Here is a 26355-nt window from a genome sequence, read left to right on the forward strand (position 1 = left end):
TGATTTTTCTGTTTACTCAAACTTACAAGAGGGATGGCCATGTTCTTCCAGAATCAGAGAAAGACTCTCTCAAAAATTTATATCAGTGTTAAAATATTTTCAGCATACTCCCTTTGAGTCACCTGTGGAAACCGCAGACCAGCAGGGCCACCACCTGTTCTCCGACTGTTCAGGCTAGCCTCAGTAGCCCTTTTCCAGTCAGTGGACTGACCCTCTATGTCAGTTAAGGTTAGGTTCCTCCACGGTGTGACTGACGACTCCCATATCTCCCATTCCTCATCCAATACCCCTTATGGTCCCGCGATATCTAACTACTTCCGGTGGCCATACACAACGTGCTTTTTCAGCACTCCATACCTTTGCCCTCATCATGCCCTTTGTCTCTAATGCTTCTTTCCCAAGGCTGACTCTATTTAGTCTCCTAGGCATCCTTTAAAACCCAATTTCTGGTGGCACACCAATGTGAATGTACTTAACACCACTGAACTGCAGACTTAAAAAAAAAATGGTTACAATGTTAAATTTTATGTTACATGTATTTCACCACAATAAAAAAATTTTAAATAAATAATAAAATAAAACCCAGTTTCAAAAGGGTGGGAAGAGATGTATACCAAGTTATTAACACTGTGTTCCTCATTTTTGCTTATCTATATTTTCTACGTTTTTACATTAAAAATCTACTACTTTTATTGGGGGGGTAAGTTTTTCATTTTAATTATAAAAGTCTGGTTAGGGGTCCTCCCTCCTTTGTAAACCCTTACTTGATTAGTTAAGTAAGATTTACTTCTGCTTTGTGCCTCTGCGTTGCCTGTTACATCCTTTTATTGTACTGTAGTGAATGTTTTTCTTCCCCTACTAGGCTGTAATCTCCTTGAGGGCAGAGTCTGTATGCCTTCTTGATCTTTCATTCCCAGAACCTAAAAGAACCTGAAATCTTGTACATGCCTAATAAATGTTTGCTGGATAAATGAATGATCAACAACAAAACCGAAGGATTAGGAATTGGCAGTTTCACCAGTTCTGAAAAGTCATTTAAGTTTTCCTCCAAGAAAAAAAAAAAGGGAAAAAGTATACACAGACATTGAGAGGGAGGAAGGTATAATAACTATGCGATCATTTTAAATAGGAAAAGATTTAAGAGAGCATCACATCCAAGCCCTCATGTTAGATTCAAGAACTGCATCCCAGAGAGATAAAGTGATCTGCTCAGTCAAGCTCAGACCTTTTAACAGAAGAACATGGATTAGAACTCAGGACTTCTAATTCCCACCACAAAGCTCATTCAACTTTACTGACATCCTATTACTGTTCACATCAGGTGAGGTTTTGGTAAGGATAATACCATCTTAAGAGCTGAATATTGCTTGGAAATGAAAGTATTCCCAACATATACTATCACCTAAACTTTAGTCTACCAACATTCGGCCAGGGTTTGCTTTTTTATTATTATTATTATTAGTTTCAGGTGTACAAAACAATGTATACCGGTTAAATATTTACATCCCTCACAAAGTGATAACCCTCCTCCCCCAATCTACTACCCCTCTGACATTGCATAAAACCATTACTATGTCTCTATTCCTTATGCTGTACTCCACTTCTTGATACACACACACACACACACACACACACACACACACACACACACACACACACCAGGGTTTACCTTTGAATAAGATTTCTCTTGGGGGCAACTACTAGTGCTCAAAGGAAGGAAGAAAAGATGAAAAGCATTCATTCAGGCCATAGATTTGATTTCATCAGATGACCAAATAATACAGATTAAGACTTGCTCTTTTTGTGGATATATTCTGTAATTTCATCAGACATCTTTAAAAACAAACAAAAAAAATCATCTCTTAACATTGAAAGCAAGATAAATTTCCCAAACCTGCACATTTATGGGCTTACAAGGAAGGGAAAGGGTTTTTTTTGTCAGTTTGTTTGTTTGGTACTGCGTTGTTCCCTTCCCCCATCCTAGAAACAAAAACTTAGCAAAGGTAGTTTTCAACTGAGCAGTCCATCACGGTCACTCTAGGTAGTCTTGCACTATAACATTCAGAAAACTAAGATCATTGCTTTTATTATGAAGCTTTAACACTGATGAGATAAGGCTATAAAGAAAACTTACTGTAAGAAATCCCCACAAGATTTGGCTACATAGCAATCAACCCTTTTTAAAAGATATCTTCTATTTAAAATATTCATAAAGACATTTTCTTTTTCTTACTTTTCCACCTCAAGACATTTCTCATCCCTTCTTTCCCTACCAGCACTGAAGATTTTTGCAAACATCCAAGTCTAAATACATGTGGACTCTGAACTTTGCCATTTTAAAGGAAGTACTGAACAAAGTAAAAACTAACTTAGCTTGGGACAGTGACTGGAATGCATGTTATTATGTTTAATTTGCATATAGATGACAAACTAGTGGGAAATAGCTATGTGAAAACAAAAGCTAGATTACAAACAATGGGCCTCAGTAGGTGAAAAGAATCAATAAGCCACCTGAGAGACAAAATGGACAAAAGCCAAAAATCTAAAACATATACCTAGGGCCATATTATTTCAAAAGTAAAGTATAAGAAACAGGTTTTTCTGCTCACCAGATGTATCTTTTATTTCCCAAAATAAATACTCCTGATTAGCTAAAAATTATTGTGTTAATCACAATAAAGATTCACTCACTAAAATGTCATAACATAAATAAATAACAAGGTGAATTCTTAAAACAATGAACCATCTCTAACTCTTAATGGTAAACAAATTGATCATTGTTTGTTTAAATGAAAACTGAACTGGATATCTTTTGTTCGACATTTCTTCAGATACTCTGCTGACCATTTAGAGACTTACAAATGTGGAACCAGAAAAATAAGCTATTGTTAATTTCTGTAATTGGAAATCTTTGGCTGCAACTCTGATGTATTTTGCAATCTTTAGTGAGAAAATACTTAATAAAATGCTATTTAATAAAATCTAAGTAGTAAGTAGTAGATTTCTTGGTTCACTGTGGGTTGCACTGAGAACTAAACAAATCTGAGAAATTTAAAACCAATTTTTAAAAATCTACAAAATGCTAAAACTGAAGAGTGTGTATATTTCACCACTAGCTAAAATATCTAAGAGTTTAAATTATATTATTAAGCTAAATATGGTTGATTTTTTTTCATAAAATTAGCAAACATCAGTTTTCACAATATCAAAAAAAATTGGTTTGTAAATTAGGACAATTCTACAGAGAATATATATTTGACATTGATCTCTCAAATATCCTTGTGGAGAAAAAAAAACAGCAGAAAGTAAGTGGTTAGAAGTACTTCCAGGCTGAGAAGCAGCTGATTGTAAAACCTCTGTCCAGAAAGTGCTGATTAACCGTCAGCGTTCACCAATGAACAGGGCTCTAGTGGCTCCCTCAGCGCTCAGCCTCCGGCTGACCTGTTAAATATTTTTTCCAATAATTTGTTACAATAATTCAAAAACTTGTTCATTGTATCTGGTGATAACACAAAGCTGAGTAGGCTAGATAATGCAATAAATGGAAACTTAAAATGGTAAATGATGTAAAGTGTTGAACACTGGATTAAAAACAAACTAGATATAAATTAAGGGTAGTAAGAACATGAATGACTGCTATATAGTATTCTTCATCAGTTACATATTTTTATATATTTTTGCATCTATGTAATGTTTACTTAAAATATTTTTTAAAATTTTAACACTAAACACTAAAATAAAACATATTAAAGTCCTTTCCCTAGATTATTTCATGTACTCTTCATAACAGTCCTAGTAGTGAGGCATTATTATCCTCATTTTATTAAAAAGACATTAAGTCAATCCAAAGATACTTTACTAATAAATAGGAAAACCCAAATCTTTGTGCCCCTAAAGTCCCTTGATTTGCTACACCATTCTTTCCTCTGTTCTTAGGTTAAAATGAAGATAGGAAGTCCTGGCTTAATAGTCAATTATGAAAATAAATAAATGGATAAACGGATAAATAAATACATAAATTTACCCACAGGCTTATATGACCAAAGTAGTTAATGGGAACAAAATGTAGGATGCACTCATTTGAAAAAGAAAAAATTCTAATTGCAAACTTGGACTATTTTAGTCCCACGGACAAAATATACGCATTCTAAGATGAGCTGATCAGAATCACATTTAAACCATTCATTTTATTAGGTTTTGAATCTTTACAATGATGTAAAGAATTTACAGTTAGCAGACATCTAGGATTTCCAAGAGTCTGAAAACAAAGGTATACAAGAACTGGGCTATAGAAATTAGCCTGGAAAAGAGAAGCACACGGGAAGACAGAACAGCTATCATCAAACAGAGACATCAAAGCAGTCATAAAATATCTGAACCTTTGATGCATCCAGATGGACAGAGATTTGCTGTGTACAACACCAGAGATAGAACTAGAACCAATAAGTAGATAATACAAAGAAGTAGACCTCTGGATCATCATTACTAATACAGAAGAGAGATGGACTAAAGAAAACTAAAGGTCCATTACAAATCTCAGATTCTGTTTCCCTATTCTTTATCCTTAACATGAGGTCTTTGTTCTCTAAACAAATTGTATCCTTGATTTTTAACTGTATGTTAATCATTTAACATTTTATATGCATATTCCCATAAAAGAAATGTAACAAATTATGGCCCAACTGGCAGGCTTATTTTACAAAGCTGTACTACAACATTAATTACAATGGAGTAACATTTTATTGGCTTTTATCTTTCCCAAATTCAACCCAATCTTCACCCTCATACCAGTCTCCCAAATATGGACAATGAGACTACACTGAAGGATCAACCTGCATTCTGAGCAAGTGAGCAGATCATCAGAATCAGATAGACTTAAAGAAAACTAGGTCCTTTTTACCCCCAATAAAAAGGGTGTGAAGAGGTTTCTCACTGTAGTTTGGATTTACATTTCTCTGATAGTTGTTATTTCATACTCTTAAGATTGTTTTTTGGAGGTCAGCAGCTCTTAATTTTGATGAAGTCCAATTTATCAGTTTTCATTTAATATGAAGTCTGACAATTAAGTTTGCGAACTTGCAACCATGCGTTGCGTTTACATTTGCAGCACTGTACAAACAGCTCGGTACGGTTTCATAACCTTTGTATATCAGTCTCACAGCTATATTCATGTCAACGTGTGGCGGTGTCTTGTTGAGTGGCGTTCATTGTTGCATGTTTTTGGGTGCCCTCGCGAGAATGTCTGACTTGAATTAGAGCAACAAACAAACATTGCATTTCTTGTTAAACTTGGCAAAAGTGGAAATGAAATCAGGGACATATTAGTCCAAATTTATGGGGATAATGCCATGAAGAAAACAACTGTGTAGAAATGGATTAAACGTTCTACTGAGGGGAGAGAACGTGACACTGATGAAGAGAGGTCAGGGCGGCCAGTAACGAGCAGAACTGATGAAAACATTGCAAAAATTCATCGAATTGTGCATCAAAACCATCAGCTGACTGTGTGAGAAGCATAGCAGACCAAGTAAACATCGCTAGAGAAACAGAAAAATCTATTTTTTCTTTTATTGGGGAATATTGGGAAACAGCGTGTTCTCCCAGGGCCCATCAGCTCCAAGTCGTCCTTCAATCTAGTTGTGGAGGGCACAGCTCAGCTCCAAGTCCAGTTGCCGTTCCCAATCTTAGTTGCAGGGGGTGCAGCCCTCCATCCCATGGGGGAACTGAACCGGCAAACCTATTGTCAAGAGCCCGCGCTCTAACCAACTGAGCCATTCGGCCGCCCCAGGGAAATCTTAACTGAAAATCTTGGCATAAGAAAGGTGTGTGCGACAATGGTCCCAAAGGACCTCACCAATGAATAAAAGGAGAGTTGAAGTTCGCCTAGACCTCCTGGAGAGGCAAGATGAAGTTTTGGGCCGTTTTATCACTGGTGATAAACATGGGTGTACCAATACGTCCCTGAAACAAAGCGTCAAAGTGCACAATGGAAGTCAGCCAATTCTCCACGACCAAAAAAGTTCCATCAGTCCAAATCAAGAGTCAAAAAGATGTTGCTAACCTTTTTTGATATCAGAGGAATTATACGTTATGAATTTATACCAACTGGACAAACAGTTAACCAAGTTTATTATTTGGAATTGCTAAAAAGGCTGCATGGAATAGTTAGACGAAAATGACCTGAACTTTTCACCAACAATTCATGGCTCTTGCATCACGACAATGCACCAGCTCACACGGCACTGTCTGTGAGGGAGTTTTTAGCCAGTAAACAAATAACTGTATTGGAACACCCTCCCTACTCACCTGATCTAGCCCTAATGACTTCTTTCTTTACCCACAGATAAAGGAAATATTGAAAGGAATACATTTTGATGACATTCAGCACATCAAGGGTAATATGACAACAGCTCTGATGGACATTCCAGAAAAAGAGTCCAAAATTGCTTTGAAGGGTAGACTAGGCGCTGGCATCGGTGCATAGCTTCCCAAGGGGAGTACTTTGAAGGTGACCGTAGTGATATTCAGCAATGAGGTGTGTAGTACTTTTTCTAGGATGAGTTCACAAACTTAATTGTCACACCTCATATGTAGATCATGTTTTCTGTCTTCTAAAAAATCTTTGCCTAACCCATGATCACAAAAGTTTTATACTATGATTTTTTTCTAGAAGTGTCAAAAGTTTTAGGTTTTAATTTAGTTCCATGATTTGGAGTTAATATTTTTTAAAGTGGTACAAAGTATGGATCAAAGTCCAGTTTTTTAAATGTGGATATCCAATTGTTCCAGCATCATTTGCTGAAAAAGATACCTTTGTTAAAAATCAATTTAATGTATGCATATGGATCTATTCCTGGACTCTCAGAGAGAGTAGAGTATAAACAGTACAAATTCAGTCTGCCGAGGTTCCCAGAGCCATTGCAGCAAGGACCATGTTGCTTCTGGATATCCTTGCGCTCCGGTACACCACGGGTTGGCAAAACCACACTAGGCAAAGAACTTGCATCAAGATCAGGACTGGAATACATTAACGTGGATGATTTACCGGATATCACGGAGTCTGGCAAGATGGCTTCTCCCAAGAGCATGCCGAAAGATGCACAAATCCTGAAGGATATGGGGATGACAGAATATGGGCCAAGATTTATAAATCAAATGTTGGAGTTTGTCTTCCAATATGTAACCACAATTCTAAGTGATGCAAGAATTTATTCAAGCCATGCTAAGAAAGCTACTGTTAAAACAGATGATACGCGATAAGCGATCCAGTGTCATACTGACCAGTCTTTCACCTCTCCTCCCCCAAGAGACTTTTTTATTAGATATTGTAAGCAAAGAAACAAAACCCCTCTGCCATTGATCAAGCCATATTCCGGCCCTAGACTGTCACCTGACAGATACTGCTTGACTGCTCCAAACTACAGACTTAAGTCTTAACAAAAAAAAAAAAGGCACCTACTTCTGTGGGAAGAATAACAGTTCTACTACTAAGCATTGGTTTGGTTACTAGCAGACCAAGTCCTCCCATATTTGGCACACCAACCCCACAAACCATGTCTCTTTCAACTAACGTAGGGACTCCAATGTCCCTCACGGGGCAAAGCTTTACGGTACTGATGCCCACTTCACACTCCCCAGAGGTAAAAGCATCAATACCTGCCACATCAGCAGTTCATAATGTTCTGATTAATCCGCCATTAACGGGGTCCAAAAACATTCTTATTACTACCAATATGGTGTTAACACAAAATACTGCCAAGAATCACCAAACGCATTGAAAAGAAAACATGAAGACGATGAGGATGATGATGATGACGGTGATATAATTTGTGTTCTAGCCTTGGTGTATATAACTTGTATACTTGGTCTTGAATCCGTTGTATTGAGATTAAATATGCATGCTGGATGTTTTCAAGTTGTGTTTTAGAAACTTAAATAGTACTTAATGAGCAGATACAGTTACCATACTTTTCAACTGAGACATTGGGTTTTCTTTAATAGGATTCATAATGGCTTTTCATCAGCCTTCAAGTTTGAAAAATAAACTTGTAATTCATCAATTTGAAAGAAAAAAGTACAAACTGAAATTCCTACAAGAGCCAAAGTAACATGAATGGGACAAATTTAAGCAAATAGGAAGAAGTGGGTTCTATATTTTACCAAACAGAATACACACTATCCTAAAGTATTCAAATTCAACAGATAATCAAAACACTGTGCAGTCTAAACAAAATGGTGTATATGTGGTTGAGGGGAATGTATAGGAAAAATCACTGATATACAAAGGTATATTTAAAAACGATAAAAAAAACTGGATAGAAAGAAGACAGTACATTGGAAAAAAGGTTAAAGGCAGTTTTATAGCAAAGGGTAAAACAGTACGAATAACAGAGAAAGAGAGAAAGATGACACTAACAGGTAGGTAGAACAGAGAAAGAGGTCAGATACCAGACTGAGAATTAAGAGGTTAGGCCAAGTTAAAAAGAAAAAAACAAAAGTGTATCTTTACTAATATAATTATTACTAACATTACACAAGGGTGGCCATTAGTTAGGCTCAGTTAACAACAGCGACAAAATTGTTTTTGCATTCACAGCTGAATGAACTTTTTGTCTTTGTTCCCCTTCAATTAAATAAAGGAAAAACTGTGGTGGCCAGTTAGTTCAGCTGGTTAGAGTAGAGCGTGGTGCTGGTATCACCAAGGTTGCTGGTTCGATCCCTGCATGGGCCACTGTGAGCTGCGCCCTCCTTAAAAGAAAAAAAAAAGAGAGGAAAAACCTATTCATAAAGAGAAAAAATGTATTTCACAGGTCAGGGTCTACTTCACTTGTGCCTTTACAACATGTAGAGCAAGGCTGTCTATTCACCACCAAGCACCAGTTCATAGGTAAGGGTCACACTCAAACAACCCAGAGGGTGACTGGTTACCGGCTGGCTGAGGGGCTCTGGCTATTCCTCAGTGACAGAATGAAGAATCATTTCCTTCTTGAAGGAGATTCACTGAGAGTTTCTGTTTGTTGTTTGTTTTTGTCTTTTTTGTTTGTAACTCCTGATCCAATGAATTAAAAAATAGTTATTTGCTTTGGAAAAACACAAAAAAAATTCTGAATAAAATGATAAATCCAGACCGTAACTTTCAGAAGCCCACCAAAATATTAATAGCTTTTGCCTAGGGACAGGACTATATGTGGTTAGTTACTTGCTTATTTTACTCTGTGCTTTTTTCTTCCTTCTACTTTTAAATATTTCCCCTATTTTCCAAAATATTTCATTTTCCTTTCGTAATACAAGGGGACAAAAACAAACAAGCAAGAAAGTAAGATAGCCTTCCTCCAAGTAATGTAACATGAATCACCTTTAATATCAAAATACCAAAGGAGAAATAAATTTAACAAAGGCTGCCAAAATAAATGTCCCCAAAATAAATTATGCCTAAGTGTACCGTTAATAATTTAAAAACTTCACAAGCAACATGTTTTTAATCATTTTTTTTAAAATAAAAGATAAGCTCTTTGTCAATGCTAAACTAGATTTGACAGCTGTAACTTATTCCGATGCCCAGAATTTGAGCAAATGTCAAGATAATAAGCTCCCTTACTTCTGGCTCGCAACCTGTACCATCTCTGCCTTTAATTGAACTGTGAATTGTTAATATAATTATTAGTTCTGCAAATTCACCTGACATTCATTCTAAACTTAACCATATTTACTCTTTTACTAAATGACCATAGATGTTTTTTCAATGTCAAAATCTTAAATTGGTGCGGCCACTGTGGAAAAGAGTATGGAAGGTCCTCAAAAAAATAAGAAGAGCTACCTCATGACCCAGCAATTCCACTCCTGGGTATTTATCCAAAGAAATCCAAAACACTAATTCAAAAAGATATATGGACCCCTATGTTCACTGCAGTGCTATTTACAATAGCCAAGATATGGAAACAACCAAAATGCCCATCAACAGATGATTAGATAAAGAAATTGTGGTATATATATATATATACAATGGAATATTACCCTGCCATAAAAAATAATGAAATATTACCATTTGAGACAACATGGATGGACCTAGAAGGCACTATGCTTAGTGAAATAAGACTGAGAAAGACAAATGCCATATGATCTCACTTATATGTGGACTCTAAGGGACAAAATAAACAAAACAGAAACAGACCCATAGATACAGAGAACAAATTGATGGTTACTAGGTGGGAGGGGGATTGGAGGCCAGGTGAGAAAGGTGAAGAGATTAAGAAGTACAAATTGATAGTCACAGGACCCTTATGGGGATGTAAAGTACAGTATGGGGAATAGTCAATAGTACTGTAAAACCTATGTATATTGACAGGTGGGTAGTAGACTTATTGGACGGAATCACTTGATAAATTATATAAATGTCTAACCACTACGCTGCACACCTGAAACTAATATAAAATAATATTGAATGTCAACCATAATTTTAAAGAACAGTAATGGGGATGTGTAGTGCAGCATGGAGAATATAGTCAATAATGTTCTAATAACTATGTACAATTTCAGGGGGTAGACTTGTTGGGGTTATCACTTTGTGAGTTATGTAAATGTCACTATGCTGTTCTATACACCTGAAACTAATAAAAAAATTTAAAAAATCTAAGCCATAAATAATTTAATTCTCTACTTATGTTTACATTTTATTACCTAGTATCCTATACTAATTTTATTAATCTGTTAATATTATTCATTTTAAATCACATTACCAGAGACTAGAATCTTGTTTACTTTACTTGTTCCACATAGAGGTCAATAAAATAAATCCCAGGTAATGAAGACTATTACCAATGCTTACGTGACTATGTTATCGTGTATCCCCGAAAATAAGACCTACCCAGACAGTCAGCTCTAATGTGTCTTTTGGGGCAAAAATTAATATAAGACCCGGTCTTATATTATAGTAAAATAATATAAAATATACCATATATTTTTAAATAATTAAAATAATATATGTTAAAATAATATATTATATATTAAAATAATTATTGTACTATATACTAAAATAATTATTTTACTATATTATATATTAAAATAATATAAAGTATTTATAGTAAAATAAGACTGGGTCTTATATTAATTTTTGCCCCAAAAGATGCATTAGAGCTGATTGTCCAGCTAGGTCTTATTTTTGGGGAAACACGATATTGCCAAGAAATTAAAAAGTGCTATTTTCAACTAAGCTGGTCAAATAATTATGGGTGGCTTTGTACCAGAATAAGTTAGTCCCAGACCCTGAGCCACACAGTTCCAGGAGCCCATTCATTTGATAGTGCATATAAATGTTTCCTTGCACATACCAAGTACTCCTAGAGTTGGCCAGAGAAATTGCTGGGCCTAACTGCTTACAACCTACAACTAACCATCTCTGAGAGTGTCCAGGAAGAAGCTGAAAGCCCTTCTGCCACAGATGCTGAGGGCTCTACTCCGATAAGAGGTTGAACTGTATGATCAATAAACCCTCCTAATTCTCACATTCTATGGTAAGTGCAAAAGTTAGTATGGCTTTGGTAAACAAATTCCATTTAAGACCAAAAAAATACTCATTAACAGGGAGTCAGAGGTGACTCAGAGGTGAAACTAATGAAGTGGCAGAAAATCACATACTGATTAAAATATTAAGTGAGGTAAACATGAAGGTCTTGCTGAAGTGTATATTTTGAAGACGATAAGCTTTATCTCTACTGCAAAAAGAACTGGAACCTATTTCATGCCATATAGAAAAATTAAAATGGATCAAAGACTTTAATGTAAGTGCTAAAATTGTAAAACTCTTAGAAAAGAAACAGGCATCAATTTTCATGACATGGATTAGGCAAGGAGTTCTTAGTCATGACACCAAAAGCACAAAAATGAAAAAAATAGATAAATTGGACTTCATCAAAATTTAAAACTTTTGTGTCTCAAAGGACACCATCAAGAAAGTAAAACTACAATCCACATGATGGGAGAATATATTTACAAATTATATACTCGATACCAGACTTATACCCAGAATACATATTTTAAAAACTCTTAGAATTTAATAGTAAAAAGACTAATAACCAAATTTAATGGGCAACAGATTTGAGTCGACATTTCTCTAAGAAATATGTGCAAATGACCAATAAATATACAAAAAGATGCTCAACATCTTAGTCATTAAGGAGATGCAAATAAAGATTATGAGATGCCTCTTCATACTATGATGGGTAGAATCAAAGTCACATAATAACAAGTATTTGCAAAGATATGGAGAAATTAGAACCCTCATACACTGCTGCTAGGAATGCAAAATGGTGCACCACTTTGGAAAATAGTTTCGTAGTTCCTCAAAATGTTAACCACAGAGTTACCATATGACCCAGAAATTCCACTCCAAGGTATCTAACCAAAAGAAAGGAAAACATATGTCCATGCAAAAACTTGTACATGAAAGCTGACAGCAGCATTATTCATGATAGTCAAAAATGTCCATCAACAGTTGAACAGATAAACACAATGCATATATCCATACAACAGAATATTTTTTGGCCATAAAAAGAAATGAAGTACTGACACATCCTACAATATGAATGAACCTTGAAAACATTAGGCAAAGTGAAAGAAGCCAGACTCAAACGGTCACATATTATATGATTCCATGGAATTTCTTTTTGAGGTAATGAAATAGCCTGGTATTAGTGATTAGAGTTGTATAACTTTGTGAATATACCAAAAGCCACTGAACTGCATCGTCTAAAAAGGTGACTTTATGGCTGTATGAATTATATCTCAATAAAAATAATAAATAAAAATAAATGAGAAATCTTTCTTGGAAATAACACAATGAAATCCTAGGTATTTCACCATAGTAAATATAATATGGCAACAGAAGAATTGCAAGAAGCATAATATCAAGAAAATGTATCCAGGTGAAGCCCTGGGGCTTTCTGATCAACATATTACGAAGGTTTAACAAAAACAAGGCACAGATTCCTACACTATGCACGTCTGCACTAGGCAGACATTGGTCATCCATCACAACACCCTCTGCCATTCAGCTGCAAATGGGCACAGATCCTGACACAGTTCTCCTTGCACTCATTACCAATGTATAACGAATTGCTGAAGGTTATAAATTGATAAATTGCTGAAGGTTAGACATAAAGGTACTAACTTTACACCCGTTTCTTTCTTAGTCTATCACACATGCAAATATTAGTGATCACTTTAATAGTTTCATTAATTATAAAATACTTCAGACATACAAAAAAAGGCATTGAAAATAATTTTAACACATATAATACACCCACTGTCCAGATAAAGAAATATACCATTACAAATTCAATTAACACTCCCCCTACTTTTAATATTTATCTTTTTAGAAAAAGACTATATGTACTCTTGCTGTCCGTTGAAAACATGTGTACTAAGCCTCCATATATGGCCCATGAAGTATAACGAAGATATCACTATTCACCCAGACTCTTAAGTAACCGCTGACATGTGAGTGACATTTATCACACGTAAAATTTCTATCACTGTCAATTTTAAAAAGAGACGGAAACTCTCCACCTGTCAATAGCAATAGCAATGGAAACAGAAGTTAGAAAATGACCAGAGGGTTCTTTCCATTCAAACTTTTCACTGTCACTTAGCCAAAGGCAAGGGCCTCCACTATCTACCTTTCCTTGTGCATTGTCAGCCCAGCACACTTCTCATTTTAACATCTGTAATATTTTCAAGGCACTTTCACACACAAATTCTCATTTACCATACAAGATAGATAAGGTAGCTATATTTATACCCTTTTCCACAGATTTGGGAGAACGTAGCAATTAAGAGCACAAGATTGGAAGCAAGCAAGGCTTGAATCCCTGCTTCACTACTTCCCAGCCAAGCAAATTGCAACATAAAGGTGCCTGGGCTTACAGGGACTAGTTACGAGGATTCTATTACACAATGTATATGAGGCACTTAGCGCAGAACCTGGTGTAAAATAAGCACTCAATGAACAGCTGCTGCTATTGTTGTTGTTGCTGCTGTTAATTACGTAAGATCAAACAGCTCTTAAACAAGGCAGCAAAGACTGAAACCTAGGTCTTCTTTGATTCCACACAAAACTGTTTCATTCTCAAATGGTCACCAAGAGTCCTACCTGCACAGAGCAGCAGACTCTACCATTTCAAGAAATACTTCCCCATTCTCATCTCGACACCATGGTGATCACTTCAGGATTTTAAGAATCAAAAGCCAAGAGCAATACCAACTATTGCTATAGTTGCTAACGTCACAAAAAGACATGTAGGCACCGTATTTGTCTCCTAATACCGTCTATAGCCTTCTGTCTACCCCCAATTAAACTTTAATTAAGCTTCTATATCAAACTACCAATTTACAGGGAATATAGAGGGTAGAGAAACTTGTTAAACTAAACTGAAAGTGAGACTGTAAGAAATTCTACAGGACGAAACCAGGTTATTCAACAGATAAATTGCAAGGGAACAAAATGAGAAGAATGAATCTACAAATTAAAAAAATACTTAAAAGACATTTTGATCAGTCCTGATATCAAAAAAAAATTTTCAATCCCCCCTCCAAAACAAAGGCAATAACATCAGCATTGTGTACATCTGCTTGGGGAGAGAATACAGATGGAACCAGAATATTCGGGAATATTTTAGGCTTTGGGACACTTCCTTTTTCCCCTTGTAAATCAATAAATTAGCATTCTGGATTCTAAAAGAAAGACACTAACACATATAGCCTTTACTCTGCCTTTGCTACATCTGTGATAAAAGTCCTATTCTGAAGAATACTTTTAAAGACTAAGGGTTCACAAGTTCTTAAAATGATCCTCCCCCCTCCCAAAAAAAATCTATAAGAGACAGCCGGAGCATGCAGCACTATACACAACAGCCAAGCCATGCAAACAACCGAAATGCCTGTCGTAGATGACTGGATTAGGAAACTGGTACATTTACACAAGGGAGTATTACGCAGCCATAAAGAAGGAAATCTTACCATTTGCAACAACATGGATGGACCTAGAGAACATTATGTTAAGTGAAAGAAGTCAGCGAAAGAAAAATACCATATGATCTCACTTATATGTGGAATCTAAAGAAAAGAATAAATGAACGAAAAAATCAGAAACAATCTCAGAGACAGAGAGGAAAAACTGAGGGTTGCTAGATGGGAGGAGGCTGGGGATAAGGGGGAAGGTGAGAGGATTAGAAAGCACAGTCGGTAACCACAATACTGCCATGGGGATACGAAAGTCAATTTGGGGGATGTAATCGATAATGTAGTAAAGATTTTGTAGGGTATCTGATGGACACTTGTCTTATTAAGGAGACCACCTCAGGGATGATGTAGATGACTGATCACTGCACTGTACATCTGAAGCTGAAGCTGAACAATAATGAATGTCAACTACAACTTTATATATGTGTGTGTGTGTGTGTGTGTGTGTATATATATATACACACACACACACATATATATAGTTACAAGAAGCAGAGTACAGCATTAGGAATAGAGACAGTGGAAATGTAATGGCTGTGTGCGATGTCAGAGGGGTAGTGGATGGGGGAGGGGGGGTTGTCACTGTGTGAGGGATATAAATGATAAATGTCTAACTATTACATTGTTTTATGAACCTGAAACTAATAAAAAAATGTTAAAAAAAAAAAGACGCATTAGGGGGAAAAAAGGGAGAGATAGCTGGAGCAAAGGTCAAGGGAAAAAACAAACAACAAATCAAGAAGAAACACTTTTGTAATTAAAGCTTAAAATAAAACTGACACCCTTAACTGAATCAGCTGTCAAAAGTAACCTCCCCAGAAGTAACCCATCCTATGATGAGATTTGAGGTATCAATGAAAATGATAGTACTTTCCTAACAAGAAGCAGCCAACTTAAGGTAAATTAAATGAAAATTAAACTGAAATCTTAACATGGGCACATGCTATAATTAAGACTACTTGTTTACTTCCATATTATTCCAAAAAGGATTTGAGACAGCTCACAGAGTGTATTAGAATTAAAAAGAAAGACGTGATGAGATTGGGGCAAAGAGAAAATGAGGGAGGAAAATAAGATGAAGTCAGACGTAAATTTACCCCACAAACTATATGCCACAAGGTCCGATACAGTTGTAAGGGAAGGGCCGCACATTTGACTCTGAACTCCCTTGCAAAGACAGAAATACCATAGGTTACAAGAGTCATGACGACTATGTAATACAAACAAACCAGCAGGTCAAAGGAAATACAGCTTTTCCTGGTACCAAGATCTGGAAAAAAAATTACTACATGGATTCTAATAATAACAGTGATTAAAAACAATAGCAGTTTGCATTGTACACTTAAAAATGGTTAAGATGGTGGGGCGGCCAGATGGCTCAGTTGGTTAGAGCGCGAGCTCTGAACAACAGGGTTGCCGGTTCAATTCCCACATGGACCAGTGAACTGCATCCTCCACAACTAGATTGAAGACAACAAGCTGCCGCTGAGCTTCCGGAGGGGCTGCCGGATGGCTCAGTTGCGAGCTCTCAACAACAAGGTCACCGGTTCAATTCCCACATGGGATGGTGGGCTGTGGCCCCTGAAACTAAGATTGAAAACGGCGACTGGACTTGGAGCTGAGCTGCGCCCTCCACAACTAGATTGAAGGACAACGACTTGGAGCTGATGAGCCCTGGAGAAACACACTGTTCCCCAACATTCCCCAATAAAATTTATTTAAAATTTTTTTTTAAATGGTTAAGATGGCAAATTTTGTTATGTGTATCTTACTACAGTTCTAAGAAATGGGGGAAGAAAGCAACAGCAGCTCATTTTCATTGCACTTGTCCTGGGCCAAGTATGTTCTAAGTATTTTGTGTGTTTAAAGTCACAAAATTCTTAAAACAACACGGTAGAGGTAGGTACAATTATCATCCCCATTTTATAGCTGAGAAAACTGAGGCACCAAGAGGTTAAGTAATACACAATTAGGAATCAGCAGAGCCAGGATTCAAGCCCAGGAACTCTGGCTCCAGAGCCCATACTCCTAACCATTACACAACCCCTCATCCATAAAACAGTGTCTCCCATTGGGCAAAAGCACTTGCTTCAGCTAAAAGTGCATTTGTCCATCAACTATTAGCTCATTTTGTATTCAGTCTTAGTCTGCAGATCAGCTGCTAACAGTAATAGTAGTAGCAGCAGTTACAACAGCATCGAAAAGGGCACTGAGATCAAAGAGATAATATCCTCACAAGAATTCTACAATGAGAGGAGTGGTGAATTTTATAAAGCTGTTTGTTTTAATGGCTCTCAATAAAGGCTGATTGCATTACACCAAATAACAATTCTGTAAAAGTAATTCTACCCCAGCCTAAAACAGTGCAATCAAAATACAGAACTCTCTGGTATTCTGGCTTGATCCGAGTAAAACTGTTTCTAGAGCAATGTACTGAATGTGTTTATTTCAGCAATTCTCAAAAAAGACTGTTTCTGACTACTACTAGGTGTTTGATAAGAATTTGGAAGCAAAATAAGTGGATACATACTTGCTAGAATGAAGCTGTTCTATATTGACAACTACATGCAGACTATATACTTTCACAGTCCATCAAGTGCAGAAACCAGTTAATGTCCCCTTATGAAAACTGAGGAACCAAACCACTAAAGATGTCTAAGTATGGAGCCAACCTACCTCTCCATGGAGATGAGTCAAGAAAGCATTTTCTTATAGGGCCATAATTTTCACCTGAAAGTGGTTCTGATTCTACACCAATAGACAAACTCATTTTGTATTCACTGCCAATTGAGTTCCAAAGTGCTAGACCATTCAATACAGTCACAATGATTTCGACCGGGAAAATTCTCAAAACATGAGCTTCCCAACATTTATCTCAGCCATAAAATTACCTCAATTAAGCATCCAAAGAGCATCCAATTGAGACACGTACCTCTGAGCTAACTAAATGAATTGGACAGCTACATAAAGTTATGAGATATAAACCAATTAAATGTCCAGGGATATCTGTTAAAAAATATATGTTGTGGATTTTGGATTTGGAATAGTAGATATCTCACATCTTTCTCTTTGAAATAACTAGGTAGCAGAGTCAGGTGACTACCAAGACCGTTCCTAGTTAGTATAAACACAACTACATCATAAGCATATATGGCTAGGAAGCAATAAAAAAGACAAGCATTCCACAAGGAAAGCAAACAAATATGAATAAGAAAGACGGGGGGGGGGGGGGAATCCAATACACAATAAACACCTGATAAGATAATCGACCTTATCAATAGTCAGGGAACGGCAAATTACAACAATGGAATGAGCCTGTCCCTCATCCAACATCTATTTTTCGAACTCCAGGAACAGATCCAAACCTGCTTTGATCATATGGCCATCCTGCAGCGATGACTGTGCCCAAAGATGGAGAACGATGACAGACCAAGCATGGATCACACGCCTATCTCTTGGTCAAGAGCATACTCTCACCTGAAACCGGGGAGGGCACACTAGACAGCCTAAATTAATAGCTACCAATAATTCACTACAGAGACTTTCACCTTTTAATTCTACATAATAGTTCCATTTCTTTGAATTTGTTATTAGAATACAATCATGTATTATGTATATGGTTTATTTTTTAATTTTCAAAGGAGAAAATTATTGGAATGCAGTCAAAAAGAAAGCCTAAGTTCTAAATAGTTGAGGGTTGATGACTACAGAAATAAAACTAGGGAAAAATAAGTCTCGTGTATAAATAAGGATCTGGGCTTCCTAGTCCTGCAAACTTGGCCAGCACTGTAACCACCACCCAGTAGTCCCGTCCTTATCAAACCAAACATTAAAAGACAAGTGAAAAACGGAGAGAGCAGATTTTATTTAACATGTTGATGAGGGAGGAAGAAGACCTCCAGGAACCTAAGAAGAAATTTGATGAAATCCTCAGACAGCAAAAGGTCTCCAACAGTATCGGAAAGTACCTTCTCATACCCTCTCTCACTTTTCTCACCCCATAATCTTACCAGCCAAATAATATTTGAAGAAAAGCTCTGGATTAGTTTTACTGAAGCCAATCACTTTATACCTGTTTCAAATATCTAAAGACAGGAGGGAGGACTGAGGGATTGGGGGAGAAGATGAAGGGATCAGTAAATACAAGTTGGCAGTCACAAAACAGTCATGGGGATGTGAAATACAGTATGGGGAATATAATCAATAATGTTGTAAAGATTATATAGGGTGCCAGATGGGCACTAGACCATCAGGGGGATCACCTCATAGATTGTGTAGATGCCTGATCACTGCACTGGACACCTGAAGCTCAAGTAGACGAATACTGAATGTCATATTCAATTATATAATATATATATAGTCAATTATATGTGTGTGTGTGTGTGCGTATATATATATATATATATATATATATATATATATATATATAGTCACAGGATGTAAAGTACAGTATAGGGAATATATTCAATGGAATTGTAACAGCTATATACGATGTCAGAGGTGTAATAGACTTGGGGGGTTACAACTTTGTGAAGGGTGTAACTGTCTAATCATTATGTTGTTTTGTACACCTGAAACTAATATAAAAAACGAAATAAATTTTTAAAAAAGATGGTAGCAAAACCGTCTAAACTAAAACAATTTATATAAATACTAACCCCTAGAGACATTAGTAAAATTTCTCCTTTAATTGTCCCAAGCACTACCATTTAGCGCTACAAGTTCTTTTTCACAAATATAGTGATAAAAATCCCATTTAGACTGACACACAAAACCAACTCCCCTTTATTTCAGTGATTCCAGGCAGGCCCTACTGATTCTGATAGTCATCCCCCTAAAGAAAGCAAGTCTGCTTTGGTGAGGCAAAGACAGGTACAGCTCACCCAATACTCCTGTTCTTACCAGCCTTTCCTAACCCCATAAGCAGTGCCCTGACTATATCGGGCTATAAGAGGAAGTGACGTGGGTCACTTCCAAAGGCACAGTAACCACGGAGGCTCCACGTTCCAGGCCTTGCACCAAATGCACTTTATTATTTTCACACATAGAACCGTTTTATCAAATTCATGGGACTAAGCATCACTCCAAATCCTACAAATCTAATTCAAATCCCACTTCCTCCAAGAAGCCTACCCAGATAATGCTAGGCTCCAAGGCATGATCAGTAACACACTTATGTATGTATACTGTGGCTAAAGCACCATAAAAGCACTGTGGTATTGGCACATAACTAGTGGTATAATAAATAGCCTCTACCTTCTATAATTTACAATGTGGTCGGTGGGAAAAGACACATGCCAAAACAGAAACAAGTATACATGATAAAGTAATCAAGTGAGTACTAAAAACAGTAAATGCTAGAGGAGTTTCCACATATCTCAGTTAGCAACTAACTATCCTAGTTATACACTCCCATATGACATTTTTTATATTCTTTTTAAATTCATGTATGATTGAAAGCAAATGAGACTGCTTATGGGGGTTACAATCTCCTTGAAAGGCAGAAATCCTAAGATATAACTTCATGGTGCCCCATATTACCATTCAAACACAAGTATTCAATAAAAATTTCTTTTATGGAGAAGAATGTATTGAAAAATTTAACCAGAAGTGCAATAATCTTCAAGACATCTGGAATCTGTGTTTGCAGCACGGCTAAGAAGAGAGAAGAAGGAACCCAACTTTTCCTGCCCTCCATGGCAGGTGGACTTCTATAATGGAGAATAATAAGTCACCAGGCTACCCCAAACTTGAACAAAACCCTTAACAGCCAACCTCTTATGCTGTAGGACTACACGTTCTCCAAGCAATAGCTGATTTCCAATTCAATTTCCCAAATACCCTGAAAAGGGGAAAGAGAATCCCTAGACGTTATGTATGAGCATTTCAGGCACACATACAAAAAAGGTCTATTTCTTCAAATTAATAAGTAGCATTATGATTTAATCAATACGACTTGCCAATTTAATTCTACACGTGTAAGACATTGCAGAGGACAAAATATAAGACATAACCCCTTTCGCCACTCTCATACCCTGATTTGGGAGATAGGACACATGAAAACAAAAAATTCCACACACTACAAGGTAGTATAAAGTGTCAAATGAATAATAAGGAAAATAAAAATTAAGAATTCACAAAAGAGATTCCTTTCAAATTTTAGTCTGAACACTTAAAAAGCAAGGTGGAATCTGAGCTGAGCTTTAAAGAACAGGTAGAATTTCAGGAAGTATAGACTAGGAAAAGGGAGAACATTCTAGGGAAAGGAATATATAAAGGGGTGGAAACAGGCCCAAGGAATGTTTTGGGGACAGTAAACTGACAATTTTATTTTGAACAGCTTATTGGGGGAGATGAGTGGGAAAGGAGACAAGAAAAGCAGACTGGTGCCAGACATTGGAGAGCTTTAAATGCCAGGCTAAGGAACAACTTTATCTTGACAGTAATGAGGAGCCATTGAAGGTTTTTAAGCAAAGTAACGCAATGAAAGTAAAAATTACAATGATCATTCCAAAACAAAATTTAGGACAAACTGAAAAAGGAACTCACTGGGGACACTGAAACCACTTTGGATACTACTGCAATAAGTAGGCTAAATTAGAAAGATGCGGGGGGGGGGGGGTTGCGGAGCAAACCCAAGGAGCTGAGAGAAATTGAAAAGTGTTTTTAGCATATGTCAAATCAGATCCTAAGACTCTAGAAAGCTGAGATTCAGATGCTAGAAAGAGGTTAAAAGCACAGCAACTGTGCATTCCAGCCTACCCAGCAGGGTCTCCCTATACTTGAATTGATACCAGGCTTTTCTATACACGTATGCATTCCAATCTTCACACTCATACAAAAGGTACAGGCTTTTTTATTGGGATTTGGGGGAGCAGAGGTGGGAAATGATATATAAATGATATATAGCTGAGGTGGGAAATGATATATAAAATCGGCCAGGTAGTTATGCAACAAATAGAGCTCAAACATCTGTAAAGGCCAAAGGCATTGCAATCACATCTATTGCCAAATGGAAAAACAGACTGCAAATCCAGTCATCCTGCAGGCTTGAGTAATGACATCAGATACATCCATTAAACTTGGCAAGAGGGTAGGACTGGATGAATGGAGTTATTGAGGTCCCAATCTTTAACAACAGAGTTTCTTAACCTTTGGGAGGCCATGGACCCTTTTGGGAATTTGGTAAAAGCTACAGACACTCTCCCCAGAGAAATGCATTGACTCACAAAATTTTACTTATAATTTCAGAGTGTTCACAAACTCCCTAAAGCATATCTAGAGACTTTTAGTCCATTCTTAGTGAAGAACCCTTACTATAAAACAGTCATAACCATTTTTATTCTCTATCCCACAGTTAAAAAGTTTTTGAATAGGAAGCCATACACGTATATTTATTTATAATTTATATATATTGCACACCAGACCAATACATTATGTACCTTATAAAGCATAGGCAAAAATGAAATTTTGAAATATTTATTATAATAAAATAAACAATTTTTAAACATTTATTTTACTTATTGATGACACAGCTTTGTACTCTTCCTAATAAATATTAGGAAGTTATTATACCACTATTTTTGGTGAGAGTAATGTGATAGAACGTGCTTTGTGATTTTCTAATTTTGTTTTCACATTTTGTAATACAACAACTTGAAAGTCTAGTTCTAAATTCAGTTCATTTTTATAATAAATAACTATTTAATTTTATTTTAATGGTGATCATAGCCAAAAAAACGGGCTTCACAAAGATGAGTAAAACCAAAGGGAAGACATGCATCACTTGTTGCACTGAATAAAACATGATATTCAATTTTTGATCCCATTCACCATTTATGCAAACATTTTTGCTAAAATTCAACTAGTGCATTTCTACATTTCTTCATTACAATCAGTTGTTCTCACTACCAACTAATCAGATGGTATTGCTTTTCATATTTTCAGCAAATGGGATCATCACTAAAATTTCTCCTTTACAAGGTTTTTATACAGGTTAGAAAATTTTGTTTCCAAGTTCAAATATAAATATATGTGTGTGTGTGTGTGTGTGTGTGTGTGAACATTCTTAAAGTTAACACATTATTTTCAGCAGTTAAATCCAATAATGATGTTCCAAATATCTATTTTCAACAACCTCTCTCCATAACACTGAATTTTATTTTGTTTTTGAAGGTAGTTACTTTTTAAGTCACTGTTAATAACTTACCATCATCCCAGAGAGACAGAGACAGATTAAGTAAGTAGGTCTATTCTTCATAAATACCTGATAGAAAAGGGTAAAGGCAGTCAAATACATGGTGATCAAAGGAGAACTGACTGAGTGGTGAACATGCAATGCAATGTATAGATGATGTATTATAGAAATGTACACTTGAAATCTGTATAATTTAACTAACCGACATCATCCCAATAAATTTAATAAAAACAAATATCTACTAGGTAGCATACTCCTCACATCCTCTTGTCACAGAAAATGTCAGCAAATTGAGACGTGTGTTTTTGTGAAAGACAAATGAGTAAGTCATCTTTATGTTAGACAATTCTTAAGTCCTTTGCCTCAAGATGACAGTTAACTTCTATGAAGTACTATACAAAAGATATGCATGGTGACTCCCTACTGCAATACAAAATGTTAAAAGTCTACTATTTAAAATAATGATTCCAAAAATCCAATTACCCACGCCCCTATAAACTGTAAAACCTCACAAGAGACTGAAGATAAAGAAACTTCCTTACAGGCCTCAAATATGTCTCCCATTTCCCAGATGACTTTATGTAAACCCTACTGTAAAGGCCACTGCTCTAAATGCGCCTGGCCTCCCAAGGTCAAAGCTCTCATCAGTGCCTTCCAACTCATTTCCCTTGCATGCTATCAAAGTTTAAAGGAGTTATCTTTAAAGGTACTCTAATTATATTGTATCCATCTCTGAATTACTACCAGTTTGGCAAAAGACAGGACAGCAGCACGTTCAGTGATACCAGTTGTCTTCGACACTGTTCCCTCAGTATAATGTTGGCTAGCAGTTCAGTCAAATAATAGACGGGGTGGAACAAGGTCCAAGACTCTTCATGACATATCCTGCTTTAAATCCTTTTTGGAACATGGCAGGGCATAAATAAATCAGTAAAATAATTCATGAACTATATTGAGAGCCAGGGACTCTCAACCCGCATGACCAACCTCACTTACACTGTAATATACTCGTATATTTATATAAGAAGACATTTTCACACTTTTAAAAAACAAGTCCACTGCATCTTCTTAAGAATGCCAAATGATAATACACTGTTTAAAAAAAATAGCTACCGCTTTAAAAAAAGTATAAGCCAGGGGAAAAGATTTTGTATTAACTTCTATCAAAAAAACACAGTCTATTCTCAAATATACATAAAAATTAGTGAATAAGTTCCCAGTGTGGTAAGCCTTACATACAAGATCATTTCAAAAACTATGAAAATATAAAATTGGGGGTGTAAAAACTGTCAAAAAAAGATCCACATAAATTTGGAAAACTTTGGAAATCTGACATTTCTCATTTTCATTCGGATCTACATACTTCACTGTGGCCGGCCACCTCCCTCCATTAAAATCCTTCAGTGTCTTTCTACTGCACCTAGAATGTCTGGTTCCCTCCCCCACTTCAGCAGGTGTCACAATCCTCCCTGCACTTTCCCCCTTCATTACTCCCTAAATAACCCCAAGCTTTTCTTTCCTTTCATCTTTGCTATTTAATCTTCCTGAATAGACCGCTCTCCTCACCCTCACTCAAGTAGAAATCATCCCCAGCCTTCAACGTTCTCGTCCACAACCAAGCCCTCCATGAAACTTGGCCTGATCTCCCTCAAAGGAAAAAAATTGCTCCCTTTTTCTGAATCTTCAAAGTACTATTTCAGTACCACTCTCATACCGTAGCACTCATCACATTCAATTAGTATCACAGGTATTTGTATGTTCGTCTTATCACCTCTCTTAGGTCATAATCTCCTTAAAAACAGGATCTATATCTTATCATTTAACTCCCCTATCTTTTAACAACACAGCACCTTGAACAAAATAAGTACTCATATAACTATGTCTTGAATGAATGATTGAGTGACTACTTAGAAATTCAATTACAGAGTTCCTGTATTATCTGGAATAGAGAGTTACAACTTACTTTGCAGAACAAGTAAGTTTTCCCTTGTTTCCTCCAAACTTTAACTAAAGTAAAGCCAGTATTACACATACAGGTACCTTCAAAAAGGAAGGACATTTCATCCTTCAACTATCTGGCCAAATATGATATGTTATCTTTATATAAACATACATATGTTCACAATAGAATTATCTTCTGTTAATTGAATCTATGCTTGATAATAAAGCGTGTAAATATTTTAACCATACAGGCAAACCAAAATTGTAAGATGTAATATATTAAAGCTATCAGAGTAAGAGAAACCATTCAAAATACAAGTAGAAACAGAGAATGACCAAGCAATTTATTCCAAATGAAAAAAAAAGAAAAACCCTAAACTTTAGCTATTTAAATACTAACAAAACTTGAGAGGCAGTATTTTATTGCTAAGAATCCAAAACCAACCATTCAAAGATAAGCTTACCTAGACAGAAGCACCAAAGAATCAACATTACTAAAGTACAAAGGTGAAATCAGAAAGAGCACAAAAATCTTAAAGTGACACTTTCATTAAGTAACTGGTACATATGGTTCCTGGGTCATCAGAAAGCAGTGAGACTGTATGAGACACCCTGCACATCTACAAAACAGAAAGAGTCCAGAAAGGAAAAAAGGGGCTACAGTGTGGTCAAGTGTGGCAAACATGCTTGGAGAGAAGCCAATTTCAAGGTGTACTTGTGATTTCAGATCAAAAGACTTGGACTCAAATGTCATCCCTAACACCTACAAGCTGTGCAATCTTACACCAGTCATTTAACCTCCCTGAGCCTTGTTTCCTTGTTTTTAAAATGTAATACGCAGAGCAAGCACAGTACCCGAGTTCAGTGTCTCAGAAACAGCACTCAATAAGAATTTGCTGACTCGGAATGAGAGCCCTATAAGAAAGGCAGACATTTCTCTCCAGGCGCCAGTTTAGTTTTTGGAAGAGTAGCCTTAATTAATTCCTTATTACAATATTTCAATCAATTTTTGGCCAAAAATGAAAATACTCCTTTCCTCCCAGCTTATACATTACTCAAAATCTCACTAGACTTAAAATTTTAAATCTCTTTGTAATAACCTTCAAATACAAAAAACAACTCTCATAAAAAAGCCTAGAAGCCAAATACCTGGGTTCTTGCCCAAATAATGCCACTACATACATGACCCATGAAAATTACTA

At 36.3% G+C, this 26355-nt stretch overlaps 1 protein-coding gene and 1 pseudogene across 4 annotated transcripts in view; one reads left to right on the forward strand and one right to left on the reverse strand.

Moving 5' to 3' along the window:
• NCOA1 (nuclear receptor coactivator 1) overlaps nucleotides 1-26355 on the reverse strand; it is a 209816-nt gene that overhangs the window by 177599 nt on the left and 5862 nt on the right. The gene's annotated exons all lie outside the window — the stretch shown is intronic.
• LOC117032814 (transcription initiation factor TFIID subunit 9-like) lies at nucleotides 6832-7927 on the forward strand (annotated as a pseudogene).

Source organism: Rhinolophus ferrumequinum, chromosome 13, assembly GCF_004115265.2.
Source record: "Rhinolophus ferrumequinum isolate MPI-CBG mRhiFer1 chromosome 13, mRhiFer1_v1.p, whole genome shotgun sequence".
Lineage (NCBI taxonomy): Eukaryota > Metazoa > Chordata > Mammalia > Chiroptera > Rhinolophidae > Rhinolophus > Rhinolophus ferrumequinum.